Source organism: Balaenoptera ricei, chromosome 20 (assembly GCF_028023285.1).
Source record: "Balaenoptera ricei isolate mBalRic1 chromosome 20, mBalRic1.hap2, whole genome shotgun sequence".
In the NCBI taxonomy this organism is placed as follows: Eukaryota; Metazoa; Chordata; class Mammalia; order Artiodactyla; family Balaenopteridae; genus Balaenoptera; species Balaenoptera ricei.
The window spans coordinates 9,362,249-9,382,563 of record NC_082658.1 but is presented as its reverse complement, the minus strand read 5'-3'; the positions used below and the strand labels follow the sequence as shown (position 1 = coordinate 9,382,563).

General features: G+C 41.2%; 1 protein-coding gene across 5 annotated transcripts in view; it reads right to left on the bottom strand.

Annotated features, from left to right (window-relative positions):
* The window catches only part of TNRC6C (trinucleotide repeat containing adaptor 6C), a 133,853-nt gene extending 113,904 nt beyond the window's left edge, over positions 1-19,949 (bottom strand). For 3 of the 5 annotated variants that reach the window (XM_059908718.1, XM_059908719.1, XM_059908720.1), the window contains exon 1: positions 19,846-19,949. The gene's annotated coding sequence lies outside the window, so the exon portion shown is untranslated. The remainder of the gene's footprint in view (positions 1-19,845) is intronic. The other 2 variants (XM_059908717.1, XM_059908721.1) reach the window with 1 other exon arrangement.
* Positions 19,950-20,315: the final 366 nt, after the last annotated feature.

Genomic DNA, 20,315 nt, shown 5'->3' with positions numbered 1-20,315 from the left:
TTAGTCACTGCGCGGAAAAATTGTGGAGATATGAGACTGGATGATATTATCTCCTTCTAGAGGACATTTATTTACTTTTGCTTCTGACAGGCACTTCAGAGTAGAGGTAAAATCACTTTAATCTATTTTAACCAATTCAAAAGTAAGTTTCAGTTTCTGCAAGGGCTGGATTTCAGTATGATCTTTATGTTCATCATTACTCCTAGGATAAAACTTTTGTTTGGGGGTGGGGGAAAGCAATTAGGGAGGCCCAACCAAAAGCCTGGGATGTTTACCAGGGTCCTTTCCCCACTGTCATCCCTGACATCCCTCTTGTGCCCCCCCCCCCCAACCCTGCCAAGTCTGAACACTCTACTTAGTTTCTCGGCCTCAGTTTTCTGTTCAGCTCTTCAGTTACAGCTTTTGAGTTGGCAAATGCCTCTGAGGGGTCATGTGGCAGCAAATGTTTATTCTGCCTCTTACCTCCCTTCTTTTGGGGGATCTTGGCCCCTCAAAATCCTCAATGCTGGGACTTCCCTGGTGGGGTACTGGTTAAGAATCCGCCTGCCAGTGCAGGGGGCATCGGTTCGAGCCCTGGTCTGGGAAGATCCCACATGCCGCGGAGCAACTAAGCCCGTGCATCACAACTACTGAGCCTGCGCTCTAGAGCCCACACGGGCCACAACTACTGAAGCCTGCGCACTTAGAGCCCGTGCTCCGCAACAAGAGAAGCCACCACAATGAGAAGCCCACACACCGCAACAAAGAGTAGCCCCCAATCGCCGCAACCAAAGAAAGCCCGCGTGCAGCAACGAAGACCCAACGCAGCCAAAAATAAATAAATAGATAGATAGATAGATAAATAAATATATTTTAAAAAAAAATCCTCAATACCCTGGTAGCTTCCAACGCCTTCAAAGAGTTGCTTTTTATATTCCACCTAACTTTTTTAGTTCTTGGCAGCAGGGGTGGTCTGATACAGCTAGTCTGCCTTAGCCAGAAGCAGGAGTCGAAAGGATATTGAATTTTACTCAGTGACTTTCCAGGTAGCAGTTAAGATAATCTTATGCTACTGCATGTCTCTAATTCTCTTTAGAAAGAGATTTTAAAGAAATAATGCTAACACTGATGAATTATACTTTCTATAAATTACTTAAGATTCTCAGATTATATTTATGTTAATAGAAATCTAAAGATAGCTTTGTTGATATCATTTTCATGTTTTTGGTATAATTATGCTAGCTTCACAAAGGAAAGTCAATAGCTTTCCCTCTTTTTAAAATTCTGAGACAATTTAAATAGTAAATATTAAAAAGTATAAAAGAATTTGTTATTTTATTTTTATTTTTTGGCTGCACTGCGTGGCTTGCAGGATCTTAGCTCCCCAACCACGGATTGAACCTGGGCCCTGGCAAGCACCGAGTCCTAATCACTGGACCACGAGTGAATTCCCATGAAAGAATTTTATTAACATTGTCAAAAAGAAGGAACTTACTGGAGAGAAATTATTTTATAATTAAAATTTCTTCTTCATTCCATTTAGGTTTTCTGGAGTCTCAAAGGGTTCTGTGACTACTTAAAAGGTTAAGATCTTGTCCTACCACAAGGTTAAGGCTCAATAAATGTCTCCTTTTGACCTAAGAAGCTGTCTTTTTGTTTCGCACCAGGGCATAAATACCTACTATTCTTGAATCAAGAAGTTGCTTTTCATTACCCAAAGCTTTAAAAGTACTGGAGGGGCTTCCCTGGTGGCGCAGTGGTTGAGAATCTGCCTGCCAATGCAAGGGACACGGGTTCGAGCCCTGGTCTTGGAAGATCCCATATGCCGCGGAGCAACTGGGCCCGTGAGCCACAACTGCTGAGCCTGCGCGTCTGGAGCCTGTGCTCCGCAACAAGAGAGGCCGTGATAGTGAGAGGCCTGCGCACTGCGATGAAGAGTGGCCCCCGCTTGCCACAACTAGAGAAAGCCCTCGCACAGAGACGAAGACCCAACACAGCCATAAATAAATTAATTAAAAAAAAATAAAGAGTCTCTTATAAAAAAAATAAAATAAAATAAAAAATAAAAGTACTGGAGATTACAGATCTAAGAAAGATATTAGTGGAACTGAAAAGGGGATATTGTTGCTCACTCTACTCTCCTCCTCTCCTTTCTCTCTTTAACATATGTGTCTGAGTGACTGTATATTTCTTAGGTATCTGATCTTACTGAACAAAGTTTTACCACATTATGATAATTAAATGCCACAGAAGATCGATTTAATAATAAGCACTTCTGGAACCCTGAATGGGGCTTCTCAGTGTGAAATACAGTAAATTAAATGGACAATATAATCATCACAAGAACAAATCCTAACAGTCTACAAAGAATACAGATTCAATCTCTATTCCATGCCTTTTGTTCAAGCAATAATTTTATAGGCCATCTGTGGATCTTTTCAGGATAAAACAACCCCCTCCCACACCTTACAAATCATACCAAAGTGATTACTATGGTCATGTCTATGATAGGGTTAAAACAATACCACTCTCTAGACTTGAATCACTCCTTTGAAATTACAGTAATATACACACAAACAGATGATAGCACAAATGTGTGGTAGGGAGGAATAGACTTGGCAGGGCTGAATACAGGGACGATAACGTGTACCTACAATGTATCAAATTTATGCACTATCTCATTTAATCTCTATAGTAACCCTGTAGTGGGCGCTATTATCCACTTCTTCCAGATGAGCAAAGGCTCAGAGAAATTAAGTCACTGAGCTGATAAATGGCATTCCCAGAAATCTATCCCGGAATTTATACTCCCAAGACCATGCTTATACCAGTGGTCCTCAAATGATGGTTGTCAGTTAATGAGAATGAACTGCACATATTTAAAGTATACCATTCAATAAATTTTGATATATGTATACAGCTGTGAAACCAACCCCACTATCAAGTAACTCCAGATAACGCCACAAAATTAGAAAAATAAGAATGAGGAACATTTTCCACAAAGTTACATTCACTTAATTTATAGGACTCTCCTCTAAGATGGTGTCCTTTGTACTTCTTTGCATGGGAACGTCTTTTGTTTTATAAAATAATGATAAGAACGGATGATGGTGGTTTTCACTCAAATGTTGGGACCACCGGGACTTCCCTGGTGGTCCAGTGGTTAAGAATCTACCTTCCAACGCAGGAGATGTGGGTTCGATCCCTGGTCGGGGAACTAAGATCCCACATGCTGCAGGGTAACTAAGCCCACATGCCGCAACTACTGAGCCCACGTGCCACAACTACAGAGCCCATGTGCTCTGGAGCCCACCTGCCACAACTAGAGAGAAGCCCATGCGCTGCAACAAAAGATCCCGCGTGCCGCAACTAAGACCCGACGCAGCCATAAATAAACAATAAATAAATAAATATTAAATCAAACAATTAAAAAAAAAAAAAGACGGCAACCATATGCCAGCTCCCACTTCCGTTGTTAAAACTTTACTTGTGTGTGAAGTCTCCAAATCTCTTAACCACAATGCTTTTCTATATTTTCAAAAGAATAGATTTTAGCCCCAAAAGGAAAGGTTTGATTAAATAATATTTAAGAGATAATTACCTTCCTACAAGAATGACAAATATTTCAAAAACTGCTATGTGTAGCTTACCTTTATGGGCAAAATTATAAGGAAGGCATCCCCATTCCCTCTACCATCGTTTTCCAGTGGTCATGTGGTTTTAAAATTTTGCTTCTCATCCTCCTCCAGTGCACTGTCCCACCACTCCTACCAACATACTTCAAAACTTAACCTCAACAGATATGCTCATTGCCTTGATTGTGGGGATGGTTTCAAAGATATATAAAAATTTATTGAACGGTATACTTTAAATATTTGCAGTTTAGTATATGTGGGGGAAAATACCTTAATAACGATGCCCCAAAAATAACCTCACCAGGGGTATTAAGGTATTTGAATCTTTTGATATGTACTACCATTTTCACTGCCTACAGGTGTTTGTACCCATTTTCACTGCCACATTTTCACTAGCACCATATGAGTGGAAGATTTTCTTTTCTCATTCTCCTTAGGATTATATTTAAGCTTTGCCAACTGAATATGTCAAAAAAATTTTCTGGTTTCTCTAATTTGCTTTTCTTTGACTACTGGCAAGATAAATTTTTTAAATGTTTGATTACTAGTCTGTTTTATAAATTATCTTTTTCTTTGCTCATTTACCTATGTCAAAAGACATAAAGCTAGTGGGTTTTTTTTGGCAAGACCTGGGTTTGAACCCAGGACTGTGTGATCTTACGCAAGTCACACCACCTCTTCGGATCTCAGTTTTCTCTGCTATAAACCCCAAAGATTTGCGAATTTTAAATAATTTAAATAGCTTAAATTAGTTAAGACTCATTCTTGGAAATGCAGCAGATATACAAGATATAATGCTGGTCGCTAATCCATTAACACCTTGACTATAAAGAACATTAAATAGCAATGGTAATATACCCCCAAAATAAAACCAAAAAAACCCACAAAACACACAAAGAACAATTCTCATATTTTTAATAAAAAATAAGATGAAAATGTCTGATAATAAGTATATATATTTTAACATGCATCAAAGCCTTAAGATAGCATTTTTCCTTCTTAAAAAAAAAAAAAGATGCACAGTAAATTTAGAGTTATACAGCCATAACCATAATCCAGTTTTCAAACAATTTCATTATCCACCAAAGATCCTTCATGCCAATCTCCATTCTCACCTTTAGCCCCACACAACCACTAACACACTTTTGGATCCCACAGATTTGCCCTTTTAGGAAATATCACGTAAATGAAATTTGGCTGCTTTCAGTTGGTACAATGTTTTTGAGATTCATCCACACTGTAACATGTATCCCAACTCCACTCTTCGTATTGCTGAATTATATTCCATTGTATGCATATCCATATGGATATCCACATTTCATTTACCCATTTACCAGCTGATGGTAGTTTGGATTACTTCCACTTATCGGCTATTATGAATAACTTTCATGTTCATGTTTTTGTGTGAAGATATGCTTTTATCTGTATTGGGTAGATATGTAGGAAAGGAACTACTGGGTAATAGGCTAAATTTATGTTTAACTTTTTAAGAAATTGCCAAACTGTTTTCCAAAGCTGCTGCACCAAGCAATTCCCACCAGCAATGGATGAGGTTCCCCGTTTCTTCAAGTCCTTGTTATTGCCTGTCCTTTTGATTGCAGTCATTCTAGTAGATATGAAGTGGATATGGTTTTAATTTTCATTTCCTGAAATCTAATGATGTTGAGCATCTTATGTGCTCATTAGCAAATTGTATACCTTTTTTGGTGAATGTCTACTGAAATCCTTTGTCCATTTTTAACTGGGTATTTTGTCTTATCATTGGGTTACAAGAGTTGTTCTTTATATAATCTGAAACAAGTCCTTTATCAGCTGTATGATTTGCAAATATTTTCTTCCAGTCTGTGGATTGTCTTTTCATGTTCTTAATGGTATCTTTTGAAGCACAATATTTTTAATTTTGATGAATTCCACTTCATAAACTTTTTTCTTTTTGGATCATGCTTTTGGTGTTTTATCTATGAACTCTTTGCCTGACCAAAAGTCTTGAGGATTTTCTGCTGCACTTTTTCTAACGGTTTTATAGTTTCAGTTTTTACATTTAAGTCTATGATCCACTTTGAGTTCATTTTTTGCATATGGTGTGAGGTCTAAATCACCTTTTTTTTGTTTTTTGCATATGGACAGCCAACTGTCCTAGAACATTTATTCAAACAACTATCCTTTCTCCACTGAACTGCCTTGGCACCTTTGTCAAAAATCAGTTCACCATAAAGATAAAGGTTTATTTCTGAACACTCAATTCTGCTCCATTTGTCTATATGTCTGTCCATGTGCCAGTACCACACTGTCTTAATTACTTTAGCTTTATAGTATATTCTTTTTGTTTATTTGTTTTGGCCACACCACACCACACGTGGGATCTTAGTTTCCAGACCAGGGATCGAACCCACGCCCCCTGCAGTGGAAGCGCCAAGTCTTAACCACTGGACCGCCAGGGAAGTCCCCCTATAGTATATTCTTAAGTTGGAAATTTTAAGACCTTCCTTTGTTTTTTGCCAAAATGATTTTGGCTATTCTAAGTCTTTTGCATTCTCATGTAAATTTTAGAAGCAGCTTGTCAATTTCTGCAAAAAAGAAGCCTTCTGTGATTTTGATGGGAACTGCGTTCAATTTATAGATCAATTTAGGGAGAACTGCTATATTAACATCATTGTGTCTTCCCATCCATGAACACAGACTGTTTCTCCAGTTATTTGGATCCTCTTTAATTTCTCTCAGCCATGTTTTGCAGTTTTCAGTGTCCAAGTCTTTCACTTCTTTTGTTAAATTTATTCTCAAGTATTTAATTCTTTTTGATGCCATAGTGAAATTGTTCTCTTAATTTCGTTTTCAAATTGTTTGCTAGTATACAGAAGTACAAATGATTTTCGTACAATGATCTTGTATTCTGTGACCTTGCTGAACTTGTTTACTAGTTCTAGTAGCTGTGTGTGTGTGTATGTGTGTGTGTGTGTGTTTGTGTGTGTAAGAATTCCTTAGGGTTTTCTACATACAGAATCATGCCAAAGTTTTACTTCTTCCTTTCCAATAAATGCCTTTTTTTTCTTTTTTAAATAAATTTATTTATTTTTGGCTGCACTGGGTCTTTGTTGCTGCACGCGGGCCTTCTCTAGTTGCGGCGAGCGGGGGCTACTCTGTTGTGGTGCGCGGGCTTCTCATTGCAGTGGCTTCTCTTGTTGCGGAGCATGGGCTCTAGGCGTGCAGGCTTCAGTAGTTGTGGCACGTGGGCTCTAGAGTGCATGGGCTTAGTTGCTCCGCGGCATGTGGGATCTTCCTGGACCAGGGCTCGAACCCGTGTCCCCTGCATTGGCAGGCGGACTCTGAACCACTGCACCACCAGGGAAGCCCCCTTTTTTTTTTTTTAACCTGATTGCTCAGGCTAGAATCTCCAGTACAATGTTGAATAGAAGTGAGGAGAATGGACATTCTTGTCTTGTTCCCAATTTTAGGGAGAAGGCATTTAGTTGCTCACCCTCAAATATGAGTTAACTCCTTGTGTTTTGTATGTTTTTCCTATACACCCTTTATCAAGTTGAAGAAGTTCTCTTTACCTAGTTTGCTGAGAGGTTTTTTTGTTTTTTTAAATCATGCATGGGAGCTGAATTTTGCCAAATGCTTTTTCAGCATCTATTGCGATGACCATGTGGTTTTGTCTTTGATTTTATCAATATGGTGTACGAGATTAAGTGATTTTAGGATGTTAACCCAAACTTGCAGTCCTAGGATAAATCTCATTTGGTCATAATCCTTTTTATATGTTGCTGGACTTGGTTTCCTAATATTAGACTAAAGATTTTTGTGTTTACATTGATGAGAGATAATGGGCTGTAGTTTTATTTTTTTATGATGTCTTTGGCTTTGTTATCATGGCAATACTGGCCTCAGAATCAGCTGGGAAGTGTTTCTTCCTCCTGTATCTTCTGGAAATGTTTGTGAAGACTTTGTATTAGTTCTTTTTATGTCTGACAGAATTTATCAGTTAAGCCAAGATGACCTGGGCTCTTCTTTGTGCCAAATTGTTAATTACTAATTCAGTTTCTTTACTTGTTAGATGTCCATTCAGACTTTTCATTCTTCTTGAGTCAGTTTTGGTAATTTATCTATTTCTAGAATTTTGTCCATTTCATCTATGGTGTCTAATTTGTCTGCACAAAGTTATTCAGAGTATCTACTTAATTTCTGTAAGATCAGTTCTCAAGTCCCCTCTTCATTCTTGATTTTGGTACTTTGTATCTTCTCTCTTTTTCTTGGTCAACCTAGCTACAGGTTTCTCAATTTAGTTGATATTTTCAATTAACCAGGTTTTGGTTTTACTGATCTTTTCTACTGTTTTCTATTTCTATTTCATTGACTTCACTCTAATCTTTATTTCCTTCTTTTTGCTCGCTATGGGTTTAGTTTGTTCTTCAGTTCCTGGAATCATAAGGTAGAAGCTTAAATTGTTGCTTTGAGATCTTTCTCTTTTTCTAATATAGACATTTATTTTTATTTTTATTTTTTAAAAAATTTATTTGTTTTTATTTTTGGCTGTGTTGGGTCTTCATCGCTGTGCGCGGGCTTTCTCTAGTTGCGGCGAGTGGGGGCTACTCTTCATTGCGGTGCACAGGCTTCTCATTCGTAGCTTCTCTTGTTACGGAGAACGGGCTCTAGGCAGGCATGCGGGCTCAGTAGTTGTGGCTCACGGGCTCAGTAGTTGTGGCGCACGGGCTTAGTTGCTCCGCGGCATGTGGGATCTTCCCGGATCAGAGACTGAACCCGTGTCCCCTGCATTGGCAGGCGGATTCTTAACCACTGCGTCACCAGGGAAGCCCTAATATAGACATTTAAAGCTATAAATTTCCCTCTAAGTACAGCTTAGCTGCATCACATGAATTTTGATATGTTGTGTTTTCTTTTTAAAATTCAGTTCAAAGTATTTTCTGACTTTCCCTTGTGATCTCTTCTTCGACTCATGGACTACTTGGAAATCACTTGTTTAATGTCCTATGTACTGTACATGGAAAGAAAGAGAGGCCCAAGGAGGACTCCAAAGTTTTGAGCCTGGAGCAACTAGAAGGATGTAAGTGGTCTCGAGTAAGACAGGGAGGAGTACAGGCAGAGTGGATGCGGGGGCAAGAGGAGGAGTCAGGTCCTGACCCTGTGGGGTGGAAATGCTCACTCAACAGTCAAGTGGAGATGTGGAGAAGGCAACTAGCTATTCAAATACTGAGTCTTGGGAGCAGCCCAGGCTGGCAAAACAAAACGTAGGAGTCTTCAGAGTATGTATGGTATTTAAAGTCACAGGACTGAATAAGGTCACCAAAGGCGTAAGTGTAGACAGAAAAGAGAAAGTTTACACAGTGAACTTAGAGATGGTTTCAGGAAGGAGACTGGTGTTCTGTTAGGTATGTTAGGACATTTAGAATTTGATCTGGCAAGGACAGAAGCCAATTCAAGCACTCTATAAAGCCATGGGTGTGAAACAAATGTCATCACACGATAACATGTCAAACCTGTGACTAATTGTGGCATTAATGATAACAAGATAATGATATCAAGAGACCCAGGTCTCCAGATAAACAGACATTTTACAATATAGATTTATTAATGCCAGGCTTACTGCACATATATTTTACTAAAATTATAATATCCTTAAATTATCCATGTTACTAAAACAAGATCCTTACCCCCACACACCTGTGTTTTTCTTTACCCATATGCCTCTCTACCATTCTCAGTCATACAATATGTATCTCTTCTGAAAACTGTGACATGAAAGTAAACAAGCAAAACCATTATCCCTCCAATCAGAGAGCCAAAGGAAGAAACAAAAGAGAATATGCTTATTCCAAAGCAGGTATCTTAATCTCTTCACCTTGCTAGGGTTTACAACACTCCATTCCTTCAAACTCTCTGTGTTGAAGAACTGGAAAGAAAGACACAATACAGAAGAAAAATGGGTCAAGTGAGGAAATTGCTTTCCAACTGAAATGTGAGATTGAACAGGAAGTAGTAGGAAGTAGTTGAATTAGACAGAAGACAGACAGTTATCATATACTGCTCATATATACCAAAGGCAGCTTACTTCTAGCTTATCCCATTAATAACTAAAGCATCCTAGTGTCAAGGTGGCACAGATTTCTATAAAAATGCCTTACTTTTTATAATTTGAATCAAAACTAGAACCCCTTTAAGCAGGCTTAAAATTTTCAGTAATGTTAAATTTCAAACAGTGTTTTAAGAAAAACCTGCTGCTGTGGCAGAAAAAAAAGTAATCCATAAGATTTCAGGAGATCTATGTTTGTCTCACAGACACGCTCCTGCCTCAGCTGCATTCTAGATGCCAGAGTTAGAAATCAGGGAGAAAAAAGAATTCACTATCAGGTTTTTCCAAGAGAAATAACGTTTCTTATAAACACATCAAAGTTAGTTTTCTTTCAATGTACTTTTAGAGCCCAAAATGATACTATTGATATTGGGGCTATGAACCCATTAGACACAGGTAATTTATGTTAACATTTGATAAATTTTTAAAATTAAAAGAAGCCAAATGCCACACATCAAATTTGGGGCCCCAAGCCATGCTGCGCAGCATGCGGGATCTTAGTTCCCCAACCAGGGATGGAACCCGTGCCCCCTGCAGTGGAAGTGAGGAATCCTAACCAATGGACTGCCAGGGAAGTCCTGATCTCTTAGATCTTTAATGTAATAAAAATCACTCTGTCCATCTGAATGAGGGGGAACAACTGAACAGCCAGGAGCACAGTCCCAGCAATCAGGGAGCCCTGACCTCTCTGAGGTGCGCTGGTTTCCACATCTATTGATGAGGATAAAGTAGGTAATGTGTTAAGTGCCCTGTACTTGGCACACGACAAGCATTCAAAAAACTATAGCTATTATGAAGTTTGCAATCCTTTCTCCAGTAGTGATTTTATATCTTCAGAGCAAATAGGCTTAGCAAATCAACAATACATCGAAATGAAAGAAAGCACACTGTTCATCCTATTGCCTCAAGATAAGACTTTACTCCCATCTCTGAAGTGCAAAGTTTCAGGAGAGAAAATATAAAAAAAAAAAAACCCCTAAAAACATGAAAAGAGCAAATGAAAAAAGCAGAGGGGGAGGGTTACAGGAAAGACAAATAAAAGGCAAGAAAAACTTTTGAGTAATCCTAAAGGCTGAATTCTGAAATCAATGTCCACTAATTTGAGATTTAGTTGGAAGACCATAAGCTAAAGAGAAAACCCCATTTTCTTAGGCCATGGGATCTACATAATCAAAATTCTGCCATCAAAGGCTAAATAGGCATATGTGTAAACTAATTAACCACATTTAATAACTGTGCTAAAAGAGTACTTCAATTATAGTTAACATAAATTGATTTTAAGAAAAAGAATTTTGACAACATCCTTTTAAAATTCGATCTGATTTCCAGAGTCCCCCTAGAGGAGTAGAGAAAAATACATTTAATATATGCTAGCCAGACACTGCAGATTGGCCAGAATGATCCTATTAGTTATAACACTCATTTTTCCAATGGCTAGTATCTAATGATAGTCACCTGATCTGTGAAAGGCAAACCAGGAATTATACCTAAAGTTCAAATGTCCTTAAGAAATGTCACATATTACTTCTTTACAATTTGGTTGGTGGCACTTACTGGCAATGCCCAGAGGCCTGAAAAGAGAACTGCCCATCCCTACAGGTACCCACAGAAAACACGGTGCAAGGCATTCCGCCGAGGGCTGTTAAGATGGACTCACTGCATAACTCTCCTCACACCTGCAGGTGCATCCCGTGCTCCCGTGCCGGGCTGACTAGCTGAAAATATGGTGGGTCACTATCCTAAAAAGACTAAAAAAAAAAAAAAAAAAAAGAAAAAAAAGCAGAGGAAAAGTAGTCATTATCAATCTCTTCCCTTCCCCCTATGATCATTTGTGGAAGCAACATCTCTGAAGAAGCAGATGACTCAAAATTGAAATTTTTCAACCTTAGTATCCACAAAATACTGTAGATATTACAAAGACAAAAACATTATTATCCCTGCTATCAAGGAACTCAAAACCTAATAGAGAAATGATGATGATAATTAAGGCTTTTTTGTAAAGCACTAATCTGTAAGTGGTTATGCTGGGGATTAGAGTCCAAAATGAACAGGGAGAATAAATAGTGCTCACCAATTAAATGCAAAACCATAATACGTACAAAGGTACAACAGTGGCTAAAGTTCTTATTCATCACCTGAGTGTGGCAAATAAATAATATTTTTGTCTGTTTTAAAGCTTCCCCACCCCATTCTAGAGGAGTAAAAAAAAGAAAAAAGTCTATTTTGTTGCTTTAATTTTTTTCTTTGTTAATAAAGAACATATTATCACTTCTAGTAAATTCACCTGTTAAAAAGTTCTAGTAACTTCAACACAGCCACCATGAACACTGGTATACTACTTACATTATAATCTGATCTCATATTTTCTGGAAATACTTAAGATTTGTTTTCTCCCCTTCTTTTTCAATATTCCATATCCATAAAGTTTACAATATTATCTGGGACTGCTATATAAAGTCTGAGTTAAGATTTTTTTTTTTACAGGGATGGTACTAAGAAAATTCAATTTCGTTGAGAGTACTCACCATAATTAACAGCAGAACCCTATTATTACATGGCTCATTACATACTGGGATTTATGCTTGTGAGTCAAATCTCCACCCCAGAACCTCAAACAATAAACTCTCCTAAAACTGCTATATTATGTGCCATCTTTCCGCGATCAGCGTTTTAAAAGGACTCACTTATGTATTTAATCAAACAGTTTAACATTAGCTTCTTTATTTACTTAATTTAAAGCCTCTCTGGAACATCCCAGAAAGAGCAGCAAGCACGGTGTGTCTGACCTCTTAGAATTCTTTCTTTCCAACAGCCCACACCAATCATTCGGTATGGTTTTGTCCTGCTGATTTTTCCTAACACCGTTTCAGTGTGTCCCTACCATTATGCTTGTCCAAGCTTGCATCGTCTGACACAGACAACCACAACAGCCATGGTTTTCATGCTTCTGATCTCCCCTCCAACCATCCACTGTACATCAGCTCCACGCAAGTTTCTAATCTACCACTTGGTTCAATGTCATGCCCATCAACAACCATCCAAAGTTCCTAACCAGCCAAAGAATGGAGATTCTACCCATATAGCCCCTTCTAAACCTTACTGCCAACATGAAAACTCCACTTACAGCTAGGTCTCGGTGTTCACTTATTCAATAAAAATACTGAGTTCCAGCTGCTATGGTTAGGTACTTGCCAAAATGTTCCCCAAACATGGCTTGCCCATTCGTCTCCTTGTAGAATATCCCTTCCATCCAGCCAAATGCTATCTATCAATCTTCCAGGGCCCATTTCAAGTGAAGTTCTGCCTGACCACTGTGACCCATGGGTCCCCTCCCTCTTTCGAATGACTGGGCACTCTCTTTTCACATTCCCAAGTCTGTTCCACTGAACTACACTACAAGGTAGTATCGAAGGGAAAACAGTGTTTGGTGGTCACGTTAAGTCTGGGAAAGGCTGACTGGGCTAACGAAGGTAAACGTTTCTTCTGCTGCTGGACTTCTCTAAGCATCCCACGTGCTAACATGCAGCTTCAAGAGGGGAGATGCGGAACACGGCTGCATAATTATATACCAACATGGATTGCTGTGAACTTAAGGAAGCTTCACGACATTTAACTGGTATCTCAGTTTTTTGCTTTGTTTGTTTTTACTTGTTTGGTGCCTGTCTCCCTCACTAAGGACACCTCATGGAGGGCAGGGAGAGGTCAATCTTCACTGTGGCCACTGAACAGAAAAGGTATTACATTTTTGTAGAGTAAAGGAAGGAATGACATGACCAGGCTTGGGCTTTAGAAAGTGGCTCAGACTCTGGCATCAGAGGACCTAGACACGTTATTAAGGCTCTAACTTCGGGCAAACTATTCAACTTCCATCAGCCTCAGCTTCCCAATCTAGAAAATGAACATAATATACTACCTACCTTACAAGCTGCTGCTGAGGAATGGAAAACATACATAAAGTGCATCGGTGGGACACAGACCAGAGGAAGAGAGACTAATTAAAAACTTATTCAAATAATCCAAGCTATTTATCCATGTGTGAGGGCTTTGAAGTGGACTGTCTGAGTGTAAATTCTGGCTTCACTTCCTACAAGCTGTAGGATCTTTTATTTCCTTCTCTGTCCTCCCTTTCCTCCTTTGTAAAATAGAATTAAAGCAACCATTTTCTGGGAGTGTTGTGAGGATTAAGTAAGATAGTAACACTCACGTCCTTGGCACACTATCACATAGTAAATGCTCAAATGTTAGCTGTACCTATTTGAAGATTATTTTTAAACTGAGATCTGGCGACCTGAGAGGATGCTTCGTAACCCCCCAACATGCACACACAATTCTCCACTGTCCTCAGTGACTCAAATGTACTTGCTTTCACACAGCCAACACCTGCTTCCCTCACCTACCCCCAAAACCTCATTTAAAACATCAGCCTCGGGGCTTCCCTGGTGGCGCAGTGGTTGAGAATCTGCCTGCTAATGCAGGGGACGCGGGTTCGAGCCCTGGTCTGGGAAGATCCCACATGCCGCGGAGCAACTGGGCCCGTGTGCCACAGTTGCTGAGCCTGCCGTCTGGAGCCTGTGCTCCGCAACAAGAGAGGCTGCGATAGTGAGAGGCCCGCGCACCACGATGAAGACTGGCCCCCGCTTGCCGCAACTAGAGAAAGCCCTCGCACAGAAGTGAAGACCCAACACAGCCATAAATAAATAAAAATAAATAATAAATTGCCATATCTTTAAAAAAACAAACAAACAAAAAACATCAGCCTCCTGAAGAATATAAAGCCTATTGCTGTAAATTCCCTTCCTACACACTTTCCCCTCCCCCTGTGCATTTCATACATAGTGTGAGAAAACATAATGCAATCAAAGGAGTAATTCTACCCCACCCCCCCAATTCCTGATGTTAACATCTTTTCACAGCCCCAATGGTTGGGAAGGTGATAAGTTTTGCCTCTGCTGCCATTTCCCAGCTTCAGACCTTAACTTTAATTCCTGGTTGCTATAAATCATTCATTTATTAAAAGAAAAATTAAAAACAAATTATCTTTGGTAATAAAAAATAAACAATGCCTTTGCCAGACTCAACCCAAGCAACTGATTTTAGTTGTGAGAAATCTTATCCTTAATAAGCTAGACTATACACATAAAATGAATCTGGCAAAACACATACGCCCAATAACCACCTCGGCACTAACCACGTTTGGCACTAGCCTGCCTGTGTGTTAGTAAAAGACTCAGCCACAGACAGGGGTTATCTCGCTGCTGAGAATAATTTGACTTGAGATTGTGATATTATAGGTTTGCACTTCAGGCCTTCAGAGGAAGGGCATTACGAAATAGAACAGTGTAATAATTTCTAAAACATTCTAAAGAAGGAAAACAGAGAAGGTCTTTAGATTGAAGAAAACAAGCTGTTCAGGTGTTTGTATTCTAGAGGATCATAGGGGATCATCTGGATTTATACGAGTAGATGGGTGTTCACAGAAAATGCTGTAACCTTATAACAAAGATGAGCTAACATGTCTGCACACTCTTCCATTTTCATATTTTTGTACAAAATTTTTTTTAAAATTTTGTGTCAAAAAAGGTTTATAAAAAAAAAAAGGTCTATGAGGAAGTAGAGTGGGATCCAAGCCACGTGGGACCTATGCAGCCCACAGGCTCTCTTCTCTGGAGGACAAACTCCACAGGACTCTCTCCTTTGGGCCCTGTACACAGGGCCCAGTGGCCAGGTGATGTGTCTTCAGGCAGGTCGTTCCCCAACAGGATAGAAGTATTGCAACAAAGAGGCAAACAAGGAGAGGGAGACCCTGAGGCAGACAACCTGCTGCTCCTCATTTCCCACAGCAAATATTGAAATCCACTGGCCTAGAAGAGACATATTTCAGAAGCTGTATTCTTGCCTACCCTTAACCATTACTACATCTTAGAAAACCAAAGTCCCAATGCGGAGCTGGAACTCAGAGAGCCACGCAGAATATTAAGAGTTCAAAATAGCAGTGAACGCTGCTTTCCCAAGGCCGTTCCTTCTGTTGTGGTTTGCAGCCATGGAGGGCTCAGGAGGGTGCGAACAACTATCTGTGCTACAGCAGGGATGTTTTATGGCTGGATGCCCAGATTGTCTAGCTCTGCACACAGCTCTATAGTCTTTGAGGGCTACAGAGGAAGAATGCATTCTTAACAAACAGCTCTCCATCCCTGCAATAGCTTCTTCATTCTCTGAAAGCATGTGTGGCCAAGAATTCATTTTTAGTAAAACTCCAAAAATAGCACAAAGGGTATGAATTTTCACCATGTTTTTAACACGCAAATCCTTGTCACATTCCAGTTGGAGAATTGAAAAATAACTATTTTACTTTTCCTTAAATAAGTTACAGTTCAAATACATAATTTGCACAAGAGAAAAGTTACAGGATTATTTTAATCAAGTTATTCAAACAAGTTCACTGGGCAAGGATTACACATTTTTTGGTTTCAATGTCACACATACATTCTCTACGTAAGCTTTTATAGTTATTTCTGACAACAAGGAACCTTTATATTTTTAAGTAATTATATTCCTGAAGAGTTGTGTATAAGCTGAATGTTTATGATTGAAAACATCTTAAAGCTTATTGTATATTATTTTGCAAAGTAAAGAATGTTCTCCTCATGAATGCACAATTATTTAAAAGCTAATTTGATCTACTCAGTACTCTGTAATGACCTATATAGGAAAAGAATCTAAGAGTGGAGATACATATATAGATATATATATATAGATAGATATATACACACACATATATATACGTATATATAACTGATTCACTTTGCTGTGCAGCAGAAACTAACACAACATTGTAAATCAAGTATACTCCAATAAAAATTTTAAAAATAATAAAAGCTTATTTGTAAAAATGTAGATAGTCATGATCAGACTGGCTTAAAGAAAGAAAATCTGTAAAATGTCCTAAAAAAAAAAAAAAAAGGCCAGTTCTCACTTGATACTCTGCTCCCTCTACTTAAATCTATGACATCTTCAAGCAAAATTAAGACGTTAACTGTCTTAATTAAGCAAATAAAATTCAGTCACCTTCACCGTGAAGCCAGTTATCATACGAAATAGACCACGACACCAATACTCTTTGAAAAGATTGCCTTACAGCTCATCTAATAAATAAATAAATAAATAAAACATCAGAAGAGCCCCTGAAATAAAGCTTGAATAAAAGGTAAAAACCCACCTGATTGTCTCAAAATCAGGAGTAAGAAGCCAAAACAGTTTTAATCACAGAAAAAGAAAAGCAAAACAAACAAAAACAAAGTTACCTGGTTCTTCCCCACTTACAACCTTCCAGGCACTGCCTCCTCAGGGCTCCACCTCCTGCTCCCTCAGCCTACCCTCGTTCCAAGGCTTTCTATAAATCTGTCCCTTGTCATATTCCCTTGTCATCTCTCCATTTCTCATGCTTCCCACACAGGCTTCAGTTGCTCTGGCTAAGTAATCTTTGCTTGCTCCATCCCCAAATCTTAACTAACTCATATGCTATTCTGATATGCGGAACAGCCTCAGACTTCACAGCCAATCTATTTTCTTTCTTACAAAATCTTCTCAGATATCACCTTTACACAATAAACCCTGACTGAGAGGTCCATATCATGGAAAACAGAAGCATGCAATCTCATGCATCTAATTCCTACTGGGGAAGGCCAAAAATACCCCCCACAAAATAGTCTTTAAAATGGCTCTAAGCCTTAAAATGTTAAGTTGTTAAAGAAGTTACACATGTCAAAGACATTCTATATGCTCAAATCAAATAACAGAGAAATAGACTAACTTTCACTAGTACTCCCTCTTTTTTTAAGTTTAAAATTAGCATCACTTTCTTGAGTCAAGCAATAGTAAGTTTACATTCAGGACCTTATCACCCCCACTTGGAGTTTGGGAAGTAATGCAAATAACCCATTCTCAGCCAGTACTGTAGGAATTTTATCTTCCATTTCTTTCCAACTGAAAGCTCTCTTCACTAAGGAAAAAGGCTGCCGCCTTTCCAGCCCTGACCTCCTCCTCCTCCAGCTTGGTTTTGGAAGTGAGCCAGATGACAGCATTTGGAAAAGCACAAATTTATCTCAGTAAAGCCGGCTGTTTAACAAAAAGGTGGTGGTGGTGAGAAATACTGTAATTTAAAGTTTCCTATATTTCCCCCCATGGTTTAGTTATATTTTAATCACTGAGAGTCAAGTGAAACAATTTGCTCCACTTTCCCTCAGAATCAGCACTCTAAGGCAACTATTTGTTCCCAAATTCCTGAGCCAACTAAGTATAAACACAAACCTGTTACAAAATAATCTTTGTCAAAGTGTTAAAACATATGCCACTTGAAAAAGAACAACAACAAACATTGTAAGGAGGAAAACCTAAAGTCAACTTTTACATGTACCCCAGGTTACTACTAAAATATTTAAATGCCAGAATCCAAAATAAAGTAGTTAGGATTAAGTCTTATGACAGCCTCAGTGTCAACTTTAATTTCATACCTTAACAGTAAATCAGAGGTACCAGACAATAAGGTCTTTGATTTGGACAAGAAGTATGAAAGACTTAGAACACAGTAACAACTATTCAGACGATTATCATCTGTGAACACCAATAATAAAATTAATTCGGATAATACAACTGGGCTAGTCTTTTTGAAAACCTCATTTTGCATCATTTCCCCCAACAAAGCATCCTAGGAGTGCCACACTGAAAGGTGTTCAAAGACCTTCACCACCTTCCGTGGTTCTGGAATAATGTAAATTTCTTCAAGGTGCCCTCTGCCAACCAAGTTCACCTGGCCTGGGGCTAAGTTTTATCCTTTATTCCTTCATGTAGTATTGAAGGAAGTCTGGAATCTATGCGTAGAACTGTCGCACCCCCTACACATTTCAAACTGGCCACCACTGTCTTCGAAGATCACTCAAGCCACATTTCCAGTGCCTCAACTCATCCCCATAGTTACTCAATTCTAAATGTAGGAAATAACTTGCATAAAATAAGCCTCCTGCGGGGTCAAATTACGTTCAGAGACGTAGCAGCCTCTACACAGTGATCATCAAACTGACCACCTACACCGCAGCACATCCACGTGAACACCGGATACAGGAGAAAACCCGAACCTCAGCAACACAATGGATTAAACCAGCCAGACGCCTCCAACTTGCAACTCCTTAAAGACGCTTAAGTTGGACATCTACAGAGCACCATTTTGAGTTCAGAATCTGCAGTTCACGCCTAGACATAACCGAGCAGACCACTCAAATGGAGGTTCAATCTGACAGAGGCAAAGGTTCGAGACGGTTGCACTCATTTTGCACAGAATCCCTGAGGCTGTCGAGCGTCTTACACCGCAAGAGGTGCAGCCAGGATCTGCGGCTCCTCCTCCCCCGCCCCGCGACGTGGAGGCAGCAATCCTGCATCTTCCGTGAGATTCCCAAAGCTGTGTGTAACCTGCAAGCGAAAGGTTCTCCACCGAGTTAACGCGCAGGGAACCCCTGTATCCGCATCTGCACATTTAATAGGCACGAATCTATTAATGAATCTCATCCACCAGGCAAAGGTGCAGACGAGGCGTCGCTCGAGCGGGGGTGGCCCCGAGGCGCTCGGGTTCCGCGCTCCAAGAGCGGGGCAACTGCGGGTCGGCTCCCGTCCCCCGTGCGCATCGCCCTGCAGCCTGCAGCGCGGCGAGCAGCCCACCTGATTCCAGACCCGTGGGAGGCCAAGGGGCTCCTCCACGCTCGCCTAGGCACGCCCGCGCCTGCTCTCCCCCAAACAACGGCGCGGGAGGCCCCACACCGAAAACGCTAGGGTTCATGCATGCCATCAGAAATGCAAAGCCCGTGGGTGACTGCTCGGGGGAGCCAATTCCACCAACCGCATCGTTTTCAGACACCACACACGCAACCGCCGTGTGGCCGCGCCGACCGTGCCGATCGCGCAGGGCACCGCGAGCCTCTCTCCCCGCGCGCGCCCGCACCCGGCCCCGCGCAGCCGGCAGCTCCTCCCGCCGCCCTGCGCCGCTCACCCTTCCCGCCGGGACCCGCGACCCCTCGCGCTCCGGGCCCGGCCGAACAAAGGCGACGCCAACAGCTCCGCCGACTGCGGCGGCTCGGAGGCCCGGCCCGCGCTCACCTGGGATCCGTCCCCGGCGGCGGCGGCGGCTCCTCGGCGGGGCTCCGGCGGCGCGGGCCTGGCGGCGGCGGCAAAAACGACTCGAGCAGCCGCCCCGGGGCCTGCGGGGCGCTCGGGCGGCGGGGGCCCGCTCAGCGCCGGCGCCGCGGGCTCAGGTCCCGGCGCGAGCTGCGGCGGCGGCGGCGCGGGCGGGTGGGCGGCGACGCGTCCCAGCGGGTCCAGGTCCGGCCCCGGCGACGCCGCGACGCGCCCTCCTCCTCGCACCAGCGGGCGGGACGGCAGCTCCGGCGCGGCCCGGGATCCGAGGTGGCGGCGGCTGCGCTCGGCGCTCTGCTTTCGGCCGGCTCCGCTCCCTCCGCCTCCGGCTCGGGCGGGCCCGCTGCGGCGGCGGCAGGAGCGCGGCAGGCGCAGGGACGGCCCTGTCAGGGGCGGTGGGGGCGGCCGGGGCGGCGCTCAGGGCTGCGGGGCGG